A 25100-nucleotide genomic window follows, 5' to 3' on the forward strand; every position below is an offset into this window, starting at 1 on the left:
GGTATAATAATGTTGGCTAAAGTAATAGAGGGAATAATGAGAAAGAAGAAGGAGATATAGGTAGAAAAGAGCCAGCTAAAGGTAAAATGAGAGGGAAAAAAGAAAAAAAATAAAGATAACAAAAAATGATTTGGGACTGGAGAATAGAGAGAGAAGAAAATAAGAAAGAGAACTACTGTAACTGTGGACAAAATGTAAGTATAGATGTGGAGAATTATAGGAGAGGCAGGGAGAAGATTTAGTTAAAATCGAGTATTAAAAATTTGTTGTTGTGGTTCATATATAATGAACCACATAGGAAGGGAGAAAAAGAAAAAAGAAGACAGTTATAAAAAAATAGAACAAACGTACTCCCAAACAAAAAACTCATAATAGAGACAGAATAACAGTCAATATTTTCCTCATTGTTCTCCTAAGCACCTTTTCAAACAGTTTTAAATGCTGAACTGGTGAGGCTAGTAGGGGGTGTCTAATTTAGAGATTTATCTCAGCAGGGAGTGGCTGCTTAGAACTCTGAGCTGAGGCCCCAGCACAGAAAAACAGATTTAAAGTTTTTGCTGCAAGATACCATCCTGGCTTCCTGGACTGTGTTCTTAAATTCCCAGACCCTAGGCACTTCCCAGTTGACCTGTGGCATCATGTTTCCTTAGCGCCTCCTCCATAACTCACAAGCTGTTTTCTAGACTGGCACAATTTATCTCCCAGGTCAGAGACTGCTGTGCCATGCTGTGGATTTGCTGACTATCTCCATGGTCATACTGCTTTAGACTGCACCAGGATTTTCAAGATGCTGCTGTGAATAGTGGTAGGGCTATGCTGATGCTCAGGACTTTATATTTTAACTCATAGGGGTTTCTGTGAAGCTGTTGGTATCCTATTGGTTATTGTTTTGAAGTTTCCCACTGTACACCCAGCCAGATCAAACTGGGGATCTCATCCACTATGGCTTCCTTCTCCAAGTTCCCTCATGCCTATCTTCAGATTCCATGCTCTATCTGTGTCTGCCAGTCCCATTGGTCCTGCCCATTGGTGTCTGCTAGCATGCTCATGAGATAATGGTGCAATCAAATCTACTGTGCTTCCTGCTTTAATTGCCTTAGTTCTTTTGGAGGGGTGTGTGTGTGTGTGTGTGTGTCTGAGAATAGTTATTCAGTAAGGTGTGTCCATGAGAAGAGATATGAGATGCTGGGGGATGTCACTCAGTCATCACCTTTCTTGCTTCCTCTCAGATTGAACATTTTTGAAAAGACACTTCCCAAGAGGTAGCTTGGGAAGTACTGTATTGTATCATTTGATCACTTGATACCTGAGACAAGTGAAAATCTAAAATGTACAGAAATGGATTCAAATTGTAATTAAACTAGATAAGCTTTCTGTTTCAGAAATATTACTCAAAATTTTCAGTTAATCTGAGGAAAACAAGTCTTTTAAAATATAATTTGTGAAGAACTCTTGCTGAAACACTTTGTGAAAGATGGAGATTTCAAAATCAATGTAAAGCTTTTATAAGTACTACTACTTTGCACAAACAATTTCATAACTACAAGGTAAAACTAAAAATCATTTTCCTTGTGAGCAGAAAAGAATTTATTCACCAAGGCATTGTCAGTATTGCTTCCAGCACTGATTGAGAGAAGTTAAGAGAGTTCCAACAAATTAGAAGCAAAACTTACTGTGAGTCATTTCAGTTGTAGGCTATAAAAGGAGAATTAACAACTAAGGTGATGTGGAAAAAACATGAAATCATATTTTAAATTCATTAATGAACAAAGGAGAGCTACCAACCATCAATAAGCTTAAATTTGAGAAGGGTCTAAAGGATCAATTGCATTTAATGAAAGATAACTACATAGTTATATTAAAATGTATATTTATATAAATAATTTATATTTAGAGAGTCAATGAAGTCTTCCCTAAGGAAGTAATGTTTGAGATGACACTTAAAAGATAAGTTGAAGTGAATCAGGTGAAGTAGGTAGACTGTCATAGGTAAAGGACAGAGTATTTGTGAATACCCTGGAATAAGAAAGCACATCCATGAAGAAAAGTGAAGATGATAAGAGGAAGTGGCAAGAGATAGGATTAGGAAGATTGACCTATATCATGCATGTCTTGATAAGGCATTGGCCAGTCACTATTTTCAACTTTATCCGAACAATGATGGGATAAAATAGGTATAAGTAGGTTAGTGATGTGATTTAAAAATTACTTTTGTATGATAACTCAAAATGCTCTATATAGAATAGATTAAAATGGGCCATGAACACCTGGGTATTGGTTTCAGATGTATTTTAAAAGTAGTAAAGATCATTCTAATCAAACCATGCTAAAAACTCAAAATGAATAAAGCTGGCCTTTATAAAAGTTATGGGACATTTTCCCTATCTGTCTTAAAGTCAGTATTTACTAGTTGGCCTTGTAAGTAGTAATTTTTGAGACAACATTTTGCTATGTAGCCTGTTTATTCTTGAATTCCTAATGTCTCTTTTCAACATATCCTGAGTGCTGAGATTACAGGTGTCCATCACCACACCTGGTTAAGAAATAATTCTTTTTATGGTGAATTTTTAGTTCATTTGATAAAATACAGATTTATATATAAAGTAAGAATTAAGTTAGATTAAGTGGATGAGAATTGGCTTATTTAAAACAATTAGACCTTCAACTGAACTCCTATATGATTTTAGATTATATATGTGTGTGTATATATATATATACAATATATATTTTTTAAAGTCATAAAAGTAGTGAAGAGCAGATAAGAGTAAGAATTTAAGAGACAGAAATCGAATTTATAGTGGGAACTCAAAGGATAAATTAGAGCACTAAAGCTATTTTGACTCTAAAGTGTTTGCTATTTCTTGGTGATATTGAGCTTTTATGCAGGGGAAAGTCCAAGATTTTCCCAGGTCAGAGTATAATATATCCTACTAATAAAATCTGAACTAAAATGTTTATACCCTGAGAGTAAAAGTACCTGATAATTATACCCATTTAGCTGGGTACCAGTGGCTTAACCTTATAATCCTAGCTACTTGGGAGACTGAGTTAGGGAGGATTGCAGTTAGAGGCCAGCCCAGACAAATAGCTCATAATACTCCATCTCCAAAATAACGAGAGCAAAATGGACTGGAGGTATGGGTCAAGTGGTAAAGCCCCTTGTTTGCAAGTGTGAAGCCCTGAATTCAAACAATAGTCCCACTAAAATGAAAAGAGAATAAAAGAGGAGAGAAGAAGAGAAGAAGATAAGAGAGGAGAAGAAAAAAGACAAGAAAAGTCCATGTAGTACTTCTCAGTGGAGACAATATTTTGCTTGGGTACCCAGGTGATCAGGTTAACATATGATGGGGAAAGGAGCCCCTGCAAAGTTGTAACTTCAACATGACCCTCCTGTGGATTTGTAGCCTAAATTCACACAACCTAAGTGGGTTAATCCAAAAAAATTCTGGCTGTAGTTATGATATAAAATGATCCTGAACTGGTTATATCATTAAGAATATGGTAAAAGTAAAAATAAATCCTGTCTGGAGAACAGGCATTTCATCCTAGACCTCAAGTCGTTATAAATTACTTTTCTTTTTTTTAGTTTATTGTTGTGCCAGGTGGGGGTACATTGTGGCATTAACAAAAGTTCTTAGAATATATCAAATATATCATTCTGGAATTCACTCCTCTGCCATTCTCCTTTATCCCACCCTCACTCCTGGAATAGTTTCAAGAGGCATCATTTTTCCATTTACATACACGCTTGCACGGTATTTGCACTATACACACCCTTGCACACACTTTCCCTACATTCTTCCCCCACCCACTGGTACCAACATACCAGACAGAACTTATTCCATTCTGCTAAAGAAAGCAAACATCACCTATTTAAAAATAAATTCTAAAACATGAGAAATAAGAAAACATGAGTTATAACCAGCAAAACAAGAAATTAAAAACATGCTGAAATACCCTTCAAACAATTTATCAGATTATAAAACAAATATACTAACTTATTTAATAAAATAAAATACTCTGAGGAATAAGATACTGTAAAAGTAACCTGCCTATTTGAAGAAAAGGCCAGCTACAACTGGTAGGAATGAAAACATGAAAACACAATAGTTTTTTGGAAAATCCGCACTTTCATTTCAAACAAATTTGACATAGTTGAAGACATACTTGGTAAACTTCAAAATAGGTCACAATAAATATTCTAAAATGCAGTACAGAGAGGCAATGAGAAGAAACATGTAAATGCAATGACTCTAAAGAAATAGAGATAGCAAAAGCTTTCATTCTGAACTTAAGCAAGAGAAGTAGTTTCTCACTCCAGGGTCCTCATTCACATTATACCTACTGCCTGAAATGCTTTTCCTCCATATTTTTATGTGTTTGATGACTAGTACTTTTCATTATTGACATTTCAGTCTAAATATCATATAACTAGTGAGGCATCCTATGATGGGGACTGAATATTGGATCTCTCCATCAATGATCTACACTTAACTTCCTATAATGCAGTTAGGAAAACAAAGTCAAAACAAAACAGATCTCTTCTCATTTACTCCCAAAGAGAATTAGTTTCCAGCAATTAAGTAAACTATGAAATCAGAAAAATGCCATATCTATAGGCAAACAAAATCCTGGATATGTAAAGACAGAAGCAATTTCAGTGGCAGGACTCAGGTTTCCAGTAATTAATCATCAATTTCGTGGGTGTCAAGAGGCAACTGTGGCAATAACAGCAATGATTGTGGCAAGAGTATCTTTGTGATTTCTGGATTTTATCTATAATTATATTATCTCTCTACTGACATTATTTAAATAATACATTCTTTTAAATGTAATTCACATACCACAGAATTTACATTTTATCATATTCTAAGTGTTATGCTATCATTCCCATTATTTATTCACAAACATTTTTATCTCTCAAAAGGAAGTACTATACCTATTAGCATTCAATTCCCATTCTCTCCTCTTCTCAGATTTTGGCAACCAATAACCTAATTTCTGTCTGTATTTTCCTATTCTGGGTATTTTGTGTACATGTTTGTGTGCATGTGCATGTATGTGTGTGTGTGTGTGTCATATCTCAATATGAACTTTTGATATGGTTGGTTTCATGTAGCATAAGATTTTAAAGATTCATCCTTGTTATAGTATATATCAGTATTTCACCCTACTATATTTTATCCTACTATATGAATATATAATCTCTGGTTTAGCATTGATCTGCTGATGGACAGTAGGTTTTTTCCAGGTTGTGACTATTAGAATAAAGCTGTAAACATTCATGTACACCTTTCAATGTGGACACATGCTTTTAATTCCTTGAGGTATATATCTTGGAATGGAATGACTAGGGCATATGGTAATTCTCTGCTCAAATTTTAAGGAATGGCTAGAATATTTTGTAGAGCTGCTATAGCATTTTATATTCCCACGAGCAACATATAAGTACTCTATAGTTAGCTAAATCTTCTTCAACACGTGTTACAACCTGTCTTTTTGATATTAACCATTGTAATAGGTATGGTCTAATTTCTCATTGTAGGTTTGATTTCAATTTCTCTAGTGACTGATAGTGTTGAGCTTCCTTTCAGGTACTTACTGATCATTTTCCCTTTCAAATGGGCATTTAAGTGCTTTGCTTTGTCTTTTCATTGTTGAGTTATAAGAGTCCATTTTTTATTTTGGATAAAAGTATCTTATCATATATATGATTTGCAAATACTCTCTCCCATTTTGTGGATTATCTATTGTGAATTTGCTTTATCCATGATTTCCTTTGAAGTTAACAAGTTTTCTTTGCAATTTTTTCCTATCTCAGAAAAAATTGCCTTAGACAATTTACATCTATGGATTCTTCTTAGTTTTCTTCTAAGAGAGGTCTTATTTAGGTATTTGTTCAATTGAGTTAATTTTTATGTAGGGTGTGACATAAGAATCCAAATTCATTCTTTTGCATGTGGGTGTCTGTTTGTACAAGCATCCCTCTTTTTACAAGAGTTAAATCTTTTAATTACAAATAATAAGTGCATATACTTATGATGTTTTGATATAATTTCTACCACTTCACAAACTTATCAGTTAATGTAGTGAAAATGTTTAAAATCTAATCTAGCAATTTTGAAATATATAGTACATAATCATTAACTACAGTCACCTCGCAGATCACAAAAGCTTACTCTCTGTCTAATTGAAACTATTGCCTTTTTGTCAGAAATTACTATGTCACCATCCAAACATCAGTGTCTGGCAAGCATCATTCCACTCTCTGCTTCTAATGAGTTCAGCTGTGTAGATTCCACATGGAAGCTACAACATGAAGTATTGGCGTTAGTGACCAGCACCATTCTTTGAAACACTCCTCATTATATATATATTCATGCTTGTGATTAAAATATATTCATGTTTGGTGAGAAATCAGTTCCTCATAAGTGAATGGTGTTATTTCTGAACTCTAACTTCTACTCAACTGAACTATATTTTTGAGACTTTGATATTATGTCACTATCTTGGATTCTTAACTTTGTAGTAAGCTTTACAATAAGGATCTATGAATTCACCGAATTTTTTTTCCTCAAAGTTGTTTTGGTAATTCTGTATGAATTTTAGGAACAGATGGTTAGTTTCTGAAAAGTAATGAGCTAAGATGTGATAGGGACTGCTTTGAATTTTTACAGTATTTTTAAGAGTATCATTCATTTTTATTGTGGCAAAAGACACTTAGGACATCTAGGATCTTAACAACAATTTAAGTGTATAGGACAGTATTGTTAACTACTGTCATAACATTAACCAGCAGAACTCTAGAACTTTTCCATCTTTCATGATTTAAACTCCATACACATGGTTTAAACTCCTCCTTATCTTCAACCCCTGGCCAACCACCCCACTGTTTTCTGCTTCCATGAGTTTGAAATTTTAAATATTTCACATAAATGAAATCTTTTAATGTATTTCCTTATGTGACTGACTTATTTAGCATAATAAACTCAAGGTTAATTTGAGTTAACTCAAGGTTAACTCTTGTTAGGTATGTGCTTTTCCATTTGGGCCATGCACCCAGCATTAGATTTATTTTGAATTATTGATGTTATCTTGTTTAAATTTGTTATTTAGTTCAATTGCGAACTCAAAAATATGGTTGAGCTGATTTAATCAGGTTTCAATTTTAGTTACTATGCTTTTCTTTTATTTTTATTGTGCTGGGCAAGGGTATATTTTAGCATTTACAAATGTTCTTACAATATATGAAACATATCATATTTGAATTCACCCCCTCCATCATTCTCCTTTATCCCCCCACCTAATTGAGAAAGTGTCAACAGGCATTTTTTTTCCATTTACATTCATGTGTTCACAGTATTTGCACCATATTCGCTACTATGCTTTTCAGTTCTGGTATATGTCTAAGGACTTTGTGCTGCAATGTTAATGTCTTAGCTCACTTGAAAGTAGAAAAGAATAGAATAATAATTACTAGAGCCTAGGAAGTGTAGTGGAAGAGAAATATAGAAGGAGGTAGAAAACAAGTACCGAAGCACAGTTAGATGGGAAGAATAAGTTAAATGGTAGGAGTAAGAATTCTACAGCACAGAAGAGTGACTATAGTTCACATTAAACCACAATGTATTTTTTATAAAATTTTTTATTAGTACATATTCATTCAAATTGACAATTCCAATCAGACTTATATTGTACATTATTTACATTTCCCCTATTGTCTGTCCCACTCAGCCCCCTCCACACACCACCCAAAGCAATTGCAAGGGGTTATTTAGTTCTGATTCATTTACATGTATTTTTAAACATGCAGAAGAGAGGAACTCAAGTCTTCAAATGCAAACAAATGACAAGGAGAAGGAAATGCCAATTATGCTGATTTGATCAGTATAATGTATACAAGTATCATATTTCATAAAAATCTACAATTTTTATTTCCAATTAAAAAGAAATAATTTTACTGAATATTGATAATCTGTATTTTATGAACATTTTTACACTTTCTTTTTGTTATTTAGCTGTTTTCAACATATTTATTTTCATCCATATTATTTATAATAACTAATTTAAAGATTTTGCCTAGTAAAGGCAATTTACAGGCTTATAAGAGAAGTTTCCTTTCACTTTTTTCATGCATATGACTCATAATTTATCATCAATTTGCATGCTTTAGATTGTTTTCAAAAGTGGTATTTCAAATATCATGGTACAATATTTAAACAACTCTTTTCTTTGTCTTTTTGTTTTATCTGTTTGTTGGTTTTGATTTATTTAATACCTGTTCTACTCTAGGTCTGAAAAGTATATTCTTTATAAGATTTGCCCACTAATGTATTGGAATGGTTATTTAGTAGATGTAAAAATGTTGACTATTTCCTTTCAGACTTTGAGGTGATAAGTATCCTTGTTTTGGTTTGCACTGGAGCATTCTTCAACACAAATGGACATTTTGAACTTTGAACATTGCCTTTGTATTTCATTTTTTTGCTTGTTAGTGGCCTTGGGTCAACCATAGGTGAGCGGTTATGGTGTCCTCAGGTGTTTTCTGGACCTGTGTACAGATCTATGCATGCAAATGTCCATCTAAAGTCCCAGGAATAATTTTAAATATTTCAATTCCTTTCATAGACTTTGATTTACCTGTATTATCCCCTTATTTTTTTCTCATAAGCCTCTTGTTAATGCTGATGGCAAAAACACTCCAACAACTTGTAATTTTAGATAATTGCCAATGATCATTTGGATTAATGCCATGGAGACAAAGATTGTTTGCAAGGGTTTAGGTCAACTAAAGACAACACCTGTAAATGGAGACTTCAACATAAGTTTCCAAGGTCAAATATAGACAATTCCTTGAGGATTGTGGCTTTCAGAGAGTTCTAATCCCATTCTTGCTTTTGAAGTAACTGGTATGCTCTGCTTTTCACCACTACCATAGAGGAGGTTCTCTAAAATTTTTAATGTTATGGTGAAGTTGAGGAGAATGGAATGACATTATGCAAGTTAAAATGCCTCTAAACTTAGTTTTTATTGATATTTAGCAGTTGATCTTGAATAAATTTTTCTCAGACTGTTTTAAACCTTTGATTAATCCCCAGAGCTCCAAAATGTTTATTTTGAAATTGTTTTTTAACAGTCCTTGTTTCTTTCATAGAATTGATGCCTTTTACAAGTTCTTAACCCACAATTTCATAAATAGTTTCTAAAGATATTTTCTTAACTCAATAAATCATAAGTCGCATCCAGACTTCCCTTCTAGGATTTCAATAGTGTGTCTTGTTTCTTATATTAAGTTATTTTCATTTTAAATCTCTAAGAAGGTTTGGCTTTATTTTTCACTGAATATGATTGGTATTTATTCCCCAACTTTCCAAAATAAAGCTATTACTTTCCATGATTGCATATTATTTACTTTTTAAGCACATTTATGTTTTAAATTTTATTTTTTTATTATATGGCCTTGGTATTATACAAAGGAGCATATCTTCCTTCTTTACTTCATATCTTAATGAGACCAATGAGTAGCACACTGTAGATAATGATGAAGTATTTGAGGAAGAATGTTTGAATGAGTGAATGGATGGAAAATTATGAAGATAAAGAGGAATGAATTACCGTGTTTGAGTTGTTATTTATCTTACACATATTGTGCTTTCAAGTAATGTTTCTCTCTTGGGATTTAATAGTTAAAATTCTTTTATTTTTCAGAATATGAGAAAAATACTGTCAAAAACCTTCATTTTTAGTTACCAGAATCAAGAGACAATCCACAAGTGGGAAAAAATCATTGCCAGCTCTTGAACAGGTAAGAAATTAATACTCAGAATACACAAAGGCCTCAAAAAATAAACAGCCAAAGAACAAATAATCCAATTAATGAGAAAATGAATTGAATAGGTCATTCTCATAATAAGAAATACAAATGGCTAATAAATACATGAAGAAATGTTCATCATTCTTAACCATAAACAAATACAAATAAAACCTACACTAAGATTCCATCTCACCAGTCAGATTGCTCAGAATCAAGAAAACACTAACAGAAACAAATGCTGGTAAGGATGCAGGGAAAAAAGGAACCCTCATACTCATTGGTGGAGATGTAAACTGGTACAACCACTGTGGAAATCATTATGAATGTTTCTCAAAAAGCTAGAAATAGTTTTACCTTATTACACCTCTATACCACATTTGGGAAGATATCTAAAAGGCCATAAATCAATACACAAATGGGATACCTGCATAACCATGTTTATTGATTGCAGCACTCTTCACAATATCTGAACTGGGGAAATAGCTGAGGTGCCCAACAACTGATGAATGGATAAAGAAAAAAATATATACCATGGAATGTTGCTCATCAATAAAGAAAAATTAGATTTTGTCATTTGCAAAAGAAATGGATAGAACTACAGAACAACGTGCTGAGTGAGATAAGTTCAAAAAGTTAAATAACACATGTTCTCACTCATTTGTGTAATCTCGACCTAAAATGATGTTGGGACATGAATGTAAATGGGGGACCATTTAGAGGTGATTAATAGAAGGGGATAGGAGCAAAGGAAAGGATACTAAAAGGTGAAGAGAATCAAAGAATGCTTCATACATACATGTGAAGACAGTATAATGAAACCCACCAAACACTGTTTGAGAAAGAAGAGAATGAAAACATAATGGAAAAGGTGAACTTGTTCAAAGTACTTTGTATGCATGTATGGAATTTTCATAATGAAACTCTTCATATTATTGATGCATGCTAATTCAAATATAAAGAAAAATTTAAAAGCTTTATTTTATTCATATATTTAACTGGTTAGTGGATTATAAAATTTATAGTGAGGAAAAGCTATATGAGAGAAATAAATCTATTTATTTGTTCTGAGTTGTATTTCTAGTGTCTAGAACAATATCTGGCATATTGTAGTCACTCTGAAGTATTTGGTGAATATATAAAACTTATGCTTACATCCCTTCTTTTAGTTTTGTACTTCATGAAGTACTAAATTCAATTTCATACTCCTCATGACTATTAAATATTATTATATTCTTTATAAAGTATAAAACAAGAAATGAAGATAAGATCATGGTGGATATTCATTTTGTGAAAGACATGTCATCATGAGCCTAACAGTCTGCTGTAGACAAGAATATCTAGGTTATACTGGTAAGTAAATGAAAGCATAAATCCAGCAAATAGTAGATTGTATTTAAGCTCCAGTTTATCATTTTTACACTATCAATAAGCACATTTCTATCATAGGAAGCTAAAGAGAAGTAAGTCATAACAAAGGAACCACTTCTAGAAATTTTGAGGCTATCTCAACATCAGTAGTACATGATGAAATTTTCAGAAATGCATATTATCAAGAGTGATTTGAAATTATTGTTCATATGTTATATGATATTACAAGGCAATAAGGTCTCAGATTTTATATCTAGAAAGCTTAACTCTTATCTCCATTACTTACTAATTGATGAATGATGAGCATAATATTGCTTTGAAACTTAGTTGCTCACTTACAAGATGAGAATAATAGTTTTTAAATACCTGGATAATCTTGAGAATTGCATAAACTAATCTAATATACCACCTAGTTTGCTGTCTGTTGCATAATATATTTATCAATAAATATTTTTCTGTTATTATTGTAAAAAGTGGAATTTAGATTCATAAGACCTAAGTTTTGTTATCTAGTACTACTTCTTAATAGCTGTCATAACTTTAAACAAAGAACTTAATATTCCTGAGAAATAGTTTCTTATTTATAGAATATGAATAATGATAATATATATACCTTCAGGTTTTTTAGGACAAAATTATGTAATTCCTGTTAAACTACTGAACAAGGTGCTCATCATTTAATATGGCCTCCACTTAGCATTAATTATTATTGCAATTATTCTGCAGAATGAACATAACAAATGAGTTTCTTGGTGGCCATAAGCAAATTAATTTCCTTGCCTGGAAATGGGAATGAAAATATTATTTAAAAAGAAAATAGTATCTTTTCTTTCTACCAGACTTTTTACTTTGTGAATTAATGAAGCAATCTATATGAAAATATTTTTCAAGTAGTTAGATAAATATATCACAATGTTGGTATATAAAATACATAAATGTAATTTTTATGTGAATGGCCAATTAAATGAAATAACTCAAGTACAGGAAGACAAACACCATGTTATTTCACTCTTCATTGGTTCTAGAGAGGTTGATCTCATGAAAGTTGAGAGCAGAATAGTGATTACCAGATTTGAGAGAGTGGGGGAGTGAGGAAATATCAATGAATTAACAAATAATTTCTTTGATAGGGGGAAGAAGTTCTGGTGTTCTATGTCACAGAGGGTGAATATAATTGAAATAATACATCATAGATCTCAAAATAGAAGACAGATATTTGAAAGAACTCATAAAGAAATGATAAAAATTTAAGAGAATGGATATGCTAATTATCCTGAGATGTCCACTTCCAAATGTATACATGAATGAACACATCACATTTTAACTCATATTTGTAAATATTGCCTGTCAAACAATGAAATAAATGATAAAAATACAAAAATAATTGACAATTGTTTGAGGTCATATATTAGCTGACCACCTTAATATGATCATTATGCAAGCCAGGATGTATCTATTTAAAAGATCATATTGTACTCTATACATATGTTGAATTAGTATTACAGTTAAAAATACAGGTCCAGGCATATTAGCACATAACTGTAATCCCAGCTACCTGGGACAGAGAGATTGGAAGACTCATGGTCTGAGGATGACCTCAGACATAAACATGAGACATTTCCCAAAAACTGACTAAAGCAAGAAAGTTATGGGGCAAATTTTAAGTGGTAGAACACCTGGTTAGTAGGCATGAGGCTCTGTGTTCAATCCCCATCACCACTAAAAAAATACAAATAGTGATATAAAACAAAAAAAGGTCATGATATAAAGATTTTACATGAAATCACAATGATAATCACATACAAAATATCTATAGAAATTATATTCTACACAGCAGAAAATGGAAGAGAATCAAGTACACACAGGAGTGGCATTATGTTAGGTCTCTAAATTTTGGAAGAACCTCCAAACTCTTTTTCACATAAACTAATCTACATTCTCCACAACAATGCACACAGGTTTCCCATTCTCCAAACACTCACCAGTATTTGTCGTTTATAGTCATTCCTATCAGTGTGAGAGGATATCTGTGTTTTTGATTCCCATTTTCCTAATTATTTTCCTAATTATTATTAATGGTGTTGAGAATTTTTTCATGTTGGCTATTTGTATGACTTCTTTCAAGAAACATCTAATTTAGATCTATTGCCAATTACAAAGTTGGCATAATTTTTAGTATTGAGTTTTTGGGATTCCTGATATGTTCAACATCATCAATTCCTTGCTACACCTATATAGCAATATTTATTCCAGTTTTGTCTATACCTTGTTGAGTATTTCATTTTCTGTGAAGAAGCTTTTAATTTGATGTGATCTCATTTGTCTATTTTAGGTTTTGTTTCCTATTCATTTAGGTAGTAATCAAAAATCCTTGTCCATTCCAATATCTTGAAACATTCAATAGTTAAAAGTAACTATGTGCACAGATCAGTATACTAATTTGCTTCATTATAGTAACCTAAGCATACATATTATCCATAAGTATGCTATAATCATGTTTTAAACCTCAAATATAGACAATAAAGATTATTTTTAAGTGCTGTAGATCAAGAAAATGGATATGTTTTTATTTTATTTGCCAGTTCTTCACTTTGTGTTTGAGAAAGGGTTTCCTGCTTAGGATTATGGGGATGGCTAAATACATAACACCTTATACTGGACAGAGACAATTTATAGAAATGGTGATCAGACAACATGTGACATGCAGAGATACATAGAGGATGCCCTTAACAACAGAGTGAAAAAACAAACTCTGTAGGTGCTAGGTATTATAGTATGACTAGGGCAAGATAACACTTGATTCTTGTGAGAGAATATGAATGAATTATATGAATAATTCCATAGTTTGATACAGAAGTAAAATGACTGCTACTGAGGGACAAGCCAGAAGTGTGCATTCTTCACAACAATAATGGGTATTTCAATAAGGGACTATTGTGTGGAAGGGAGGGAAATGTAGAAGGAAGCTTGAAGCTTAAATTTAGGCCATTTGAGACCTTCTGTTTGTCCCAAATGTCAAGGCATAAATTGTACTAATACTTAATTTTAGGCTTTATATGACCACAAATATTAATCATGGGGGAATTTCCAGGGTGAACTTTATAATGGCCTTTTGTGTTTTGGTATTTTTAGGAAAAACATCTAAATATCTGGGAAGTTATGTCATCAAAATGACAGAACAGGAGGTACCAGCTTTCATCCTCCACAAAAAAAACAAAAAAACAAAAAAAGCCAACAGCAACAATAACAAAAAAACAAACCTCAGCTATCAATGAACAAAAATAGCTATCAATGAACAAAAATAGCCTTGGGAGGACTTAAGAGTCTAGTAAGGAACTTATTGAAAAACAATGGGACAGAAAAAAAAGAACCACACAAAGAAGATTGACTAGGAGATTGACATACCTGAGATATCCAAAGGCAGTTGTGAATAAGGAACAATGACTATTAATACTGGTAACATGGCAGGTTCCACTCTATGCTCCAGTGCTCTGTCCTCTGATCTTCAGAGGACACTGCCAGTTTTTGCCTCTGAAGTAACCAACAACCATCCCAACCATGGACTCCTCAGAGAGATATATGGTGCTGTCCTTCCCCCACCCAATAAAGTATCTCTTGTTCAGTGTTAGAACTAAGCAGCCACTTTACCAAGGAAAATGTACACCAAACTCAAGAGTCACTATCATTTTGTATGTGTCCATGTTGTAGACCCTAGCTTGTGTCTTTAGGTATCAGTGTCACTTCTAGACTGAGATTTCCCAGACCCCACAGAAACCTGTGAGTTGGATGCAGACTCAAGTGGAATTACCTAAGCTACAATTTCCTTAATTTGGAAAAAAAATAAGATAAGGAGCACTTGATTTCTAATCAGTACCAAACATCTCAAAAAGCTTTGCTGCCTCTGTGGCCACTGACAACTGTGACTTCTGGGGACCCCAACAATCTTGGTTGATGCTAAACTTAACAGAGAAAGACATATTGGGACAAAACTGATTCATCTCCACTGGAGCTAAAACAAACACAAAAATCAGTCCCTAAAGTCTAAAAGAGGTAACTTGCTCATCTAATGTGCAGATATCAAATCAAGGCTAAAGGAAACCACAAAAAAATAAGGAAAAACAATCAAAGGAATATAATAGTTTTCACTAATGGAATCCAAGGAAAAGAATACCTATGCATATTCTGACAAGTACTTCAAATTATTTATTTTAAGATAGAAAATAGAATAATGAAACCTATTAAAATCATTTTAAAAGGTGGGAGAGAGGGGATAATAAAGAGCAGATGAATTTGATCAAAGTACATCATAGGTATATATGGAAGTATCACAATATAACCCCTTTGTACAATTAATGTGCAGCAATAAAAGTGTAAAAATTAGATATTCATGTGTATGTATATATTCTTCATATAGTTATATACCAGGTTTTCCATGGTGTTAGATGTTGATAGGTGTGGAACATCTAAAGGCCACAATTTTTGAGAAATGTTAAACCCATCATAGATTTTCCACTTATTCTTTTTTCCTTAAGAGTGAGAAATTGAAAATTCCCAAAACAAAAGCACCATGAAGAATGCAGATGGAAGGCAGGAAAGACATAAATGCTAGAGACTCCCTCCAGTTTAGCTTTGCTTGCTAAGTATAGATTTAAAAAAAACAGATTGCTTTAACTCAAATCTTGGTTTTTGACCAAACCACTATCTTTCAGGTGTGGTTTCATGACCTTCTGGCTGTACCAGTGTGGAACTTTGTTGAAATATACATTCTTGTATGCCCAATCACATTTTTATATATGTGCCTGGGGTATAAGTTGTGTCTTAAAACCATAACCTTGAAGTTATTCTTGAATATAACAGTAATTTAAAAACCATTGTCTGTAGATATCACCAATAGGCCCTTTCCAAGCAAAATAATGAGGTAGTAATACTCACTTTTCTTCACATTAAATATTTGCCTAACTTGTTTTGCACCTTATGCTGTAGCTCCAAGATCTTCCTCATTTTACCTCTTTTATAGAATCTACTCTAATAAAACAGGTATTAGCCAATACTACCAAATTACTTTTATGTCAGAAGCAATATAATAAATTTTTTAAAATCTATAAAATCTTATAAAATTTGAACAAAAGTAGTTCACATTCATTCAGATAGTCTACCCAATTTTGGGGCTAATAGCAAGGGAAGATGTGACACATATATATATTATCTATGGAGGAGAAAACTTTCCTGATACTGTTATTTGCAAGTAATTTCTTGCTCATTGATTAATTAACTCCTTACCAAATGTGCATGAGTTGTTGCATGATTTTTATTAGTTCTTTCAGAGGTGGCAAAAATTGATATGAATAGCAACAGTGTTTTAAGGGGAAAAGGATAGATCCATGAGGTAGAAGAACACAGAGAAATGAATAAAATCAGGAGAAAATAAATGAAAAGGTTCAACAGAGTAACAGAAATTCAAAAACAGTGAAATATGCTGCATATGAAGAATACAATGAATGAAATGAAAAATGCAATAGGAAGTATCAACAGCAGAATCCATCAATTAGAAAATGGTATGTGTGAACTTAGACACAGGTCTTTCAAAAATATATAGTCAAAGGAGACAAGAAAAATTAATCAAAAGGAATGAGGTGTTCCTATGGGCTTTATGAGAAAACATCAAGAGACTAACATTTACATAATAGAAAATATGGGAGGAGGATGAAATAAAACAAGGAAATAATACCTGGAAACCTCCAAAATGTGGAGAAAGATATTTACATACAGGTAAATGATGCTTAAATATCTTCAACAGCATTCAACTGAATTACTTTAAGACTTATTATATTCAAACTGCCAAATGGGCAAAAGCAATGGGAGAATTTTGAAAGCAGCAACACTAGAGATTACTCATATGAGAAGGATCACATATCAGTGGATTGCTTAGTAGAAGCCTTGCAGACCAGAACAGAATATTAGGCTATATTCAAAGTGCTAGCAAAATTTTCAACCATAAATATTTTACCCAGAAAAGCTGCCTTTCAGAATGAAAACTATATGAAAACCTTCCTGAAAATCATACTTTAAGTAAAGTCATCATCACTAAAGATGTTTTCCAGGATATCCTGGAGGGAGTTTTTCAACTTGAAGTGAGAGGATGCTAATTAATAATATGAAAACATATAGAATGATAAAAGACACTAGTAGAAGTATGTGCATACACAAATTTAATTTCTAAAATTGTGGTGAGTACATCACATGTATCTCAAGCAAAACACTTCAAACACAAGCTAGCAAAATATGTATTGTTAAAATAATTTGAGGAATTCATAATACAAAAAAGTGTAAATTATGATATCAGAAACACAAAATGTATGTAATAATAGAAGTATGCAATATGTAAGATCAAACTTAACTTATTAAATTAAAAATACTATTATAATTATAAAATATTTTGTGTAAGCCTTGAGGCAACCATAAAGCAAAAATATAAAGTAAATACACAAAAGATAAAGAGAGTCAAGTGTTCATGACTCCCACCTGAAATTCTAGTTACTGGAGAGACTGAGATTTGGATGATCATGGTTCAAGGCCAGCCTGATCAAAAAGTTCATGAGACAGCATCTCAATGGGTAGACCCAGTGGTGTGCATATTTCATTCCAACTGTGCAAGAGACTGAGATTGGGAGAATCATGGTCCCTGGCTGGTCCAGACAAAAATATTTGTGAGACACCATCTCAATGGAAAATAAAAACTGGTCATAGTGGCATGTACCTGTCATCTTATCTATGGTAAGAAGCTTAAAATAGGATTAATCCAATCCAGACTGGATTGGGCAAAAAGCATGACACTGTCTCCAAACAATCAGAAACAAAAGACTGGATGTGTGAGTCCAGTGGTGGAGCACATGCCTAACAAGCATGAAGCCATGAGTTCAAACCCCAATACCACCATAAATAAAAAGACAGAGAGAGAGAAAGAGAAAAGAAACAAAACATATCACTACAGAAATTCATTAAATCATAAAAGAAGGAATTAAGAAGAATAGAACTAAGGAACTAAAAAAATTTAGAAGAAAACAACAAAACAGCAATAATAATTTGTTGCTTTTCAATAATTACCTTCAACAAAAGAACTGATTACATTACTCTGACTAAAGACAGAATAGTTGAATGAATTAAATAACAATACATAAATGAATACTAGCTGGAAGAGTATCACCTCAGATTTAAAAAGACACATATACAAAAGGTCTTCCATGGAAATGGAAAGCAAAAAAGGATGGTGGTAGCCATACAATTATAACTCAGAAATATTGTGAGTCTGGATCCAGATCACTACAATATTTTGAATATCAAATAAAGTGAGTCACACAAAGTGTGTGTTTTCCTAGTGCATATAAAAGTTATGTTTATTCTGTACTCCAGCTTATTAATTGTTAAACAACATCATGCTCATAAAAATGAGCATACCTAATTCAAAAACTATTTTCTGCTGCCAATATTCTGAGTAGTCAATGAGTTGTAATCTTTCTTGCTATTCAAGTGTCTTGTTAATGTTGATGGCTGCTTACTAATCTAGGTTCTGGTTGCTGAAGTTTGCATGGTTGTGGAAATTTATTAAAATAGGACAACAGTGATGTTTGAGGCATTGACTGACTCTTCTTTTCATGAAGCATTTGATCCTGCTTCATGATATTTCTTTCAGAGTTGGAGTCATTTCTCTCAAAATGTACAAAGTGCTTTATAAAATTAAATTCATGTAATATTCTAAACACTTTGTTCTCATTTAAAAAACGCTCCCAGCATTTTCTTCAAGAACAGCTTCGAACTCAAGAAACTATTTTCTGGGCTGATGGAGTGGCTCAAGTGGTAGAGCACCTATCTAGCAAGCATGAAGCCCTGAGTTCAAACCCTAGTATCACCAAAAAAGAAACCACTATATTATTTGTTCATCCATAAGATGCAACTCTTCATTCAAGTACTATCGAAGACTGCAGCAATTCAGCCAAATATTCAGATCTTACTTATAAAAGTAGTTTTCATCTCATCTATAGTTACTTGTTCCATTGAAGTCTTGGAAACTTTAAAATTATCCATAAGGATTGGAGTCAACTTCTTCAACATTTCTGTTAGTGTTGAAAAATATTTTGACTTCCTCACATAAATCACAATGTTGTTAATGGCATCTAAAATTGTGAATCCTTTCCAGAAGTTCTTGACTTTACTTTTTCCAGATTTATCAGAGGAATCACTATCAATATCAGCTCTCCCATTATGTAATATATTTTTAAATAGACTCAAGAATGAATGTTATGTTTGCAGGCATGAGAATGTTAATTTCATTGTACTCTTGATGACCAATACATTGTGGATAAACAGTACTCTTTTGAAAGTAATTTTTCTCTTGAAGCACTAGGTCTGAACAGTGAGATTTAGATATTCAGGAAATCATGTTGATTACACAGCTACTATCATTTAGGCTTTGTTATTCCATTTATACAGCACAAATAGGATAGATTTAGCATAATTAACTATGCTAGGACTTTTAGGATGGAAAATTGCCATTGCTACAGCCTAAAGTCAGCAGCTTCATTAGATAATAATGTACTATCTGCCTGTCTTTTGAAAATTGAAAGTCAGTCATTAACTTCTTCTCCATAGCTGTGAAAGTATTAGATTTAATCTTCTTGCAATATAAGACTTTTGTATCTTCTTTTCCTTCTTTTATTTTTTCTTACTATTTTATTAGCGTAAATTAATTTTACATAAATGTTTCACTGTAGTTATTTCGATACATGAATATAATGTGCTTTGAAAAAATTCACCCACCTTATTAGTTTCTTTTTTCCCCTTATCAGGAACCAGTGTAAAGATCAGTTAGAGATGAATCAATATGGGTTGTAACACATGTGTACATGAAAACAATGCTAGGAATATTTCTGTATAGCTATCCTTAACTCAACTAGCACAAATGCTTTGTTTTCCTTATTATGCTTATGTCTTTTCTTCAACAAAATTAGAGATAAGGGCAGAACAGATTCTGCCTGGAAGTGAGGGGGAGAGGGAGAGAGAGGGTAAGGAAGAGGGAGGAGAAATGACCCAAACAATGTATGCACATGTGAATAAGTGCATAATTAAAAATTTTTAATGAGATTTATTATTCAATTTTTATACATTCATATAACCAATTCAATAATATTCACCATTACACACTTCTATTACCCTCCTCCTTCACCCTGGTTCCCCAAAACAGTCCCTCTTTTAAATTCATGTCAGTTTGGTTTTGGTCTAAATTTTGCATATAAGAGAATATACATGTTGTTTATCTTTCTGATTCTGGCTTATTTCACTTAACGTGATGATCTCTAGTTCCATCAATTTTCCTGCAAATGTCATAATTTTACTCTTATTTATAGCTGAAGAATACTCCATAGTGTGTGGAACATTGGGTTTTCTTTATCCATTCATTAGCAAATAGGCACAAAGGTTGATTCCCTAGCTTGGGTATTGTGAACATACTGGAATGAACATGGACGCACAGGTATCTCTACTGTAAATTAACTTACATTCTTTAGGTATATGCCCAGGAGTGGTACAGGAGAATCATATGGAAGTTGTATTTTTAGCTTTTGGAGAAAACTCCATACTGATTTTCATTGTGAATGTACTAAATTGCATCCCCACCAACAGTGTATAAGATTTCCTTTGCCTCCACATCTTTGCCAGCATTTGTTTTTGTGTGTTTTCTTGATGATAGTCATTCTCACTGGAATGAAATGAAATCTCAGTGTAGTTTTGATTTGCATTTGCTTGATGGTTAAGAATGTTGAATATGTCTTCATGTACTTGCATTTATATGTCTTTTGAGAATTGTCTGTTCAATTCACTTGCTTATTTGTTATTTGAATTATTTATTGTACTGGTGTTTCATTTTAAGCTTTTTCTCTGATGAATACCTAGCAAAGATTTTCTCCCATTCTGGGGGGAGAAATGACCTAAACAATGTATGCACATATGAATAAAATAAAAATTAAAAAAATAAAGATTTTCACCCCAAATCAAAGGAAATACAAATATATATTTTTAATTTTTCAAACTCAAAAAAAATTTTTCCCATTCTGTACATTGTCTTTTCATTCTGATAATTATTTTCCTTTAATATGCAGAAATTTTTAATTTGATGTAATTAAGTTTTTGCCTTATTTGTTCTTGCTTCCTGAGTAATTTGAGTCCTATTCAGAAAGTCATTGCATAAACTTCAATCTTCAAGTATTTGTATGAGAGTAACTTCCTCTTCCATTGCTTGTTTTCAAGATGAAGAAAAGTGACCATGAGCTGAGAAATATCGGTAGCTTCTTGAAGTTGGATATGACTCTCAATTGATAGCAGAAAAACAGGCAACTCAGTCCTACAGTTCAATAACCTGAATAAGTAAGTTAATACATTCTATCCTAAAGCTTCCAGAAGGGAAAACAGCCCTGCCAATACATCTCTTTAAGCATTTTGACACTGTAAACCAAAGGGCTTCTCTGACCAATAATACTGTGATACAGTAAAGTTGCACTATTTTAAACTGCTCATCTCACAATTATTTAATATGACAGGACAGAAAACTAGTAAGCCAGTAATTTGTTTATGAAGGATATGGGGTATATCTAACTTTGTTTCTCATAGTAATCTCAGTATTCAGCTCAGAGCCTGGTAAAAAGTAGTTATTAATCCAGATCTCTTGAGCTTATAAGAATCAAATGAGAGAAAAACTGTTCCTAGGTTTTACTTAGAAGTAGACAGGCATTAGAAGAAAGAGGACAACATATAAATACAACTAAATAAAGCACTAAAGTCCAGTGCTGTCGTATAAAAACAAGGAAAGAAAACATTATAGTCCAGTGCTGTCATTACATTCTTGATTTTGCCAAGATACAGCATTTATAGGAAGCTTTATTTAGAAAAAATAGCATGGCCACTGTCTGAAACGGAAAAACATTAACACGTGATACTGTAAGCTGTGACATTAGCAAGCACTTAATTCTATAGCCTAAAACCACAGAGAACTCTGGAGAGTTTAGACAATGGAATTCAGTTGCTTATTCAAATGCTACTGTTCCTCTGCAATAATGGTTTCACCTTAATTTAATTTTTAGATGTACAAGAAAAGAGTTCAGGTATATATAGAAACACCCAGAAAACAGCCTTGAATAATCAGATTCAGTGGCTTTATAGACCATGTAATCATACAAATAGCATCCCAAACCCCATTCAGCTTACTCAGAAAAAATGTGCTCTAAATCCATTCAATGCTCCTGTATTCAAATAGTTAATTTGCACTATGTCTGTTTAAGAAAAGGGGAACTGTCACCCTGTCATTTTAGAGTGTGACACTAAGCTTGTCAAAAGAGACAGCTGTTAAACTGAATTACTGCTGACATGCGGAGAAACGGCCCTTGCCAGATGTAAAAGACATCTGTGGCAATGAAGTGGTACAGGGTGGCTTTTCAAATGTGGTCACATTGGTATTTGAATAGCATGTCTATGGCATAAAAACATGGTCTTGACTCAGTCTGTTTAAGGCAGCAAACTGAAGCCAATGAGAAGCACAAAGAAATTCCACTCTCTGTTGCTATATCCATAACTTATGCCTGAGTATGAAAAAAATACAGTACCAAAGCTTTTACACTCTCATCTTGTATCCAGAAGCAGAGAGGCATAGAACACAGCAGGAAATATTGTGAGTTTCCACATCCTTGAGTATGTGAATATGTGGTTTGTAATTCATGAAGTAGATTGTATACAGAGAATGAATAAGTCTTATATTCTACTAATAAATGTTACTGTGATAGTTGTAAAGGGCATTAAGTTGATGATGATTTTGCTGCATGTACTATTCTAACACTGTCCTTCAGGGATTCTAAGGTCTAAAGGATTTAGACAAACTATAGAAAAAATTTAATACAATAGAGATACATTCATAACCAAACAACAGAGACAATTTAACACATATGTACTTATTGTCTAATATGTCTCAGCTATTATGTTAAATATTACCCAGGATACAAGAAATGTCCAAAACAGAGGGTCTTCCACCCACAAGGGACTACTTATCTAGTAGGAAGACAGACAAAAATGCAAAATGCCTATTGGGAAGTAGAATATGCTAAGAATTGTAACAGAAGCACACAAAGAAACATTTTTCCCATATGAGCATGAGAAAAAAGATCAGGAAAGATAAATGGAAGAAGAGAAAACATAATCTTGAAAATAATTATATATTTATAGACTGCCATTAAGTAAAAAAAAATTAGAGTTTCGAAGGTTGTTGACTAAGTACTAATCTGAATTGTAAGGTGTTAAAGTAAGCAATATATTCTATTATTTTATATTTAGCTTTATTAATATTATCATAAATTGACAAATCAAAATCATGTAAATTTATGGGGTACAAAATTATTTTTGATGTATATATATTATATGGAAGGATTAAACCAAGCTAATTAATATACTTATCACTTTACTTGCCTGTTTGAAATTTACTAAGTTATTTTGTATTACTGAATATAATCGCATTGCTGTGCAGTAAATCTCAAAACTTACTTCTCCTGCTTACTATTTTAGAGAGTACATGCTATTAATCTTACGTTTTCTTGAACATCTCTCAATTGCATTTCCAACAGAAGCATAGTGATTTTCAAACTAGAAAGGGGAAAGATTTAGATTTAGATTTTGTTATAATCAACAAAACAGTTAAAATGGAGCCAGTTTTTTAATTGTTGTGCTGGGTGGTATTTACAAAAGTTCTTACAATATATCATGCATGAATTTACTCGTTCCACCATTTTTCTTTATCCTCCTTCCCATCAATCTGGAATACTTTCAACAGATTATCTTTTCCATTTACATACATGTGTACACAGTATTTGTTCTATAGTTGTTACCCTCCCATACTTTTTCCCACCTCCTCCCCTCTTCCACTTGCACCGCCAGGCAGGATACCCCCATACGGGACCTGTTCTGCCCTCTTGTTCTTTGATTTTGTAAAAGAAAAAGATGACATTTTTGTTTGTTTAAGATAGATATACAGGGAGTTTCCTTGTGGCACTTCCATGTATGTATACATGCACATATATGTATTTTATATCATATATATATAAATTTAGTTCATCTCCTCTATTTATCTCTCACCCAGCTGATTAGACCAAAATCCATTGATTTAGTGATGATAAGTAGGAACAACTTAAGAAAGCATCTATGAAAAAGGAGGATTATTTTTTTTACTATGTATTAGATATCAGGATCTGCATGCTTTTGGAATAGGTACTTTATATATTCCAATTAATAGGCACTTTGATGTAGTTGGGACATTTTTACTATTACTACATTTCAGATGAGGAAACTGAAGCCCAAGGAGATGGAATGGTTTTCATATATAATCCAGTTAGAAATTGGCAAATTTCTTGAAATATTTAAGTCCAAAGCCTTTATCCTTTCATACTTTCAACTGCTTTTTCAGGCTCTGTAGTAGAGGCTGTATTCTTATGAGAAAAGCAACAGTAATCGGAAGTTATATTTATCATTCAACCTGAAAACCTACCTCCCTATCTGTCTCATTCATTGCTGCTCTTTAAGATACTGTATTCTTATGTGGTCCAAATTTCTTTAAAAATTCTTTTTATTATTGTGCTGGGTGTACATTGTGGCACTTGTAAAAGTTTTTATAATATATCAAATACATCATACTTGAATTCATCCCATCCATCATTTTCATTTATCTCCCCACCCCCCATTTCTGGAATATTTTCAACAGATCTCATTTTTCCATTTGCATACCGAATTATTTGGATTGGTGCTTTGGCCACTCTGAACCATACCTCAGATGGATAGAAATATTCAAAAGCCTTAATTAAACTAGAAAGACATGCAAGAACAAGTGCCATGT

At 32.7% G+C, this 25100-nt stretch overlaps 1 long non-coding RNA gene across 1 annotated transcript in view; it reads left to right on the forward strand.

Moving 5' to 3' along the window:
- Nucleotides 1–25100, forward strand: part of LOC141419583 (uncharacterized) — a 315071-nt gene that overhangs the window by 258624 nt on the left and 31347 nt on the right. Inside the window, exons 11-12 of the long non-coding RNA XR_012444226.1 lie at nt 9709–9805; nt 21482–21598. This is a non-coding gene — a long non-coding RNA (uncharacterized lncRNA). The remainder of the gene's footprint in view (nt 1–9708; nt 9806–21481; nt 21599–25100) is intronic.

Source organism: Castor canadensis, chromosome X (genome assembly GCF_047511655.1).
Source record: "Castor canadensis chromosome X, mCasCan1.hap1v2, whole genome shotgun sequence".
Lineage (NCBI taxonomy): Eukaryota > Metazoa > Chordata > Mammalia > Rodentia > Castoridae > Castor > Castor canadensis.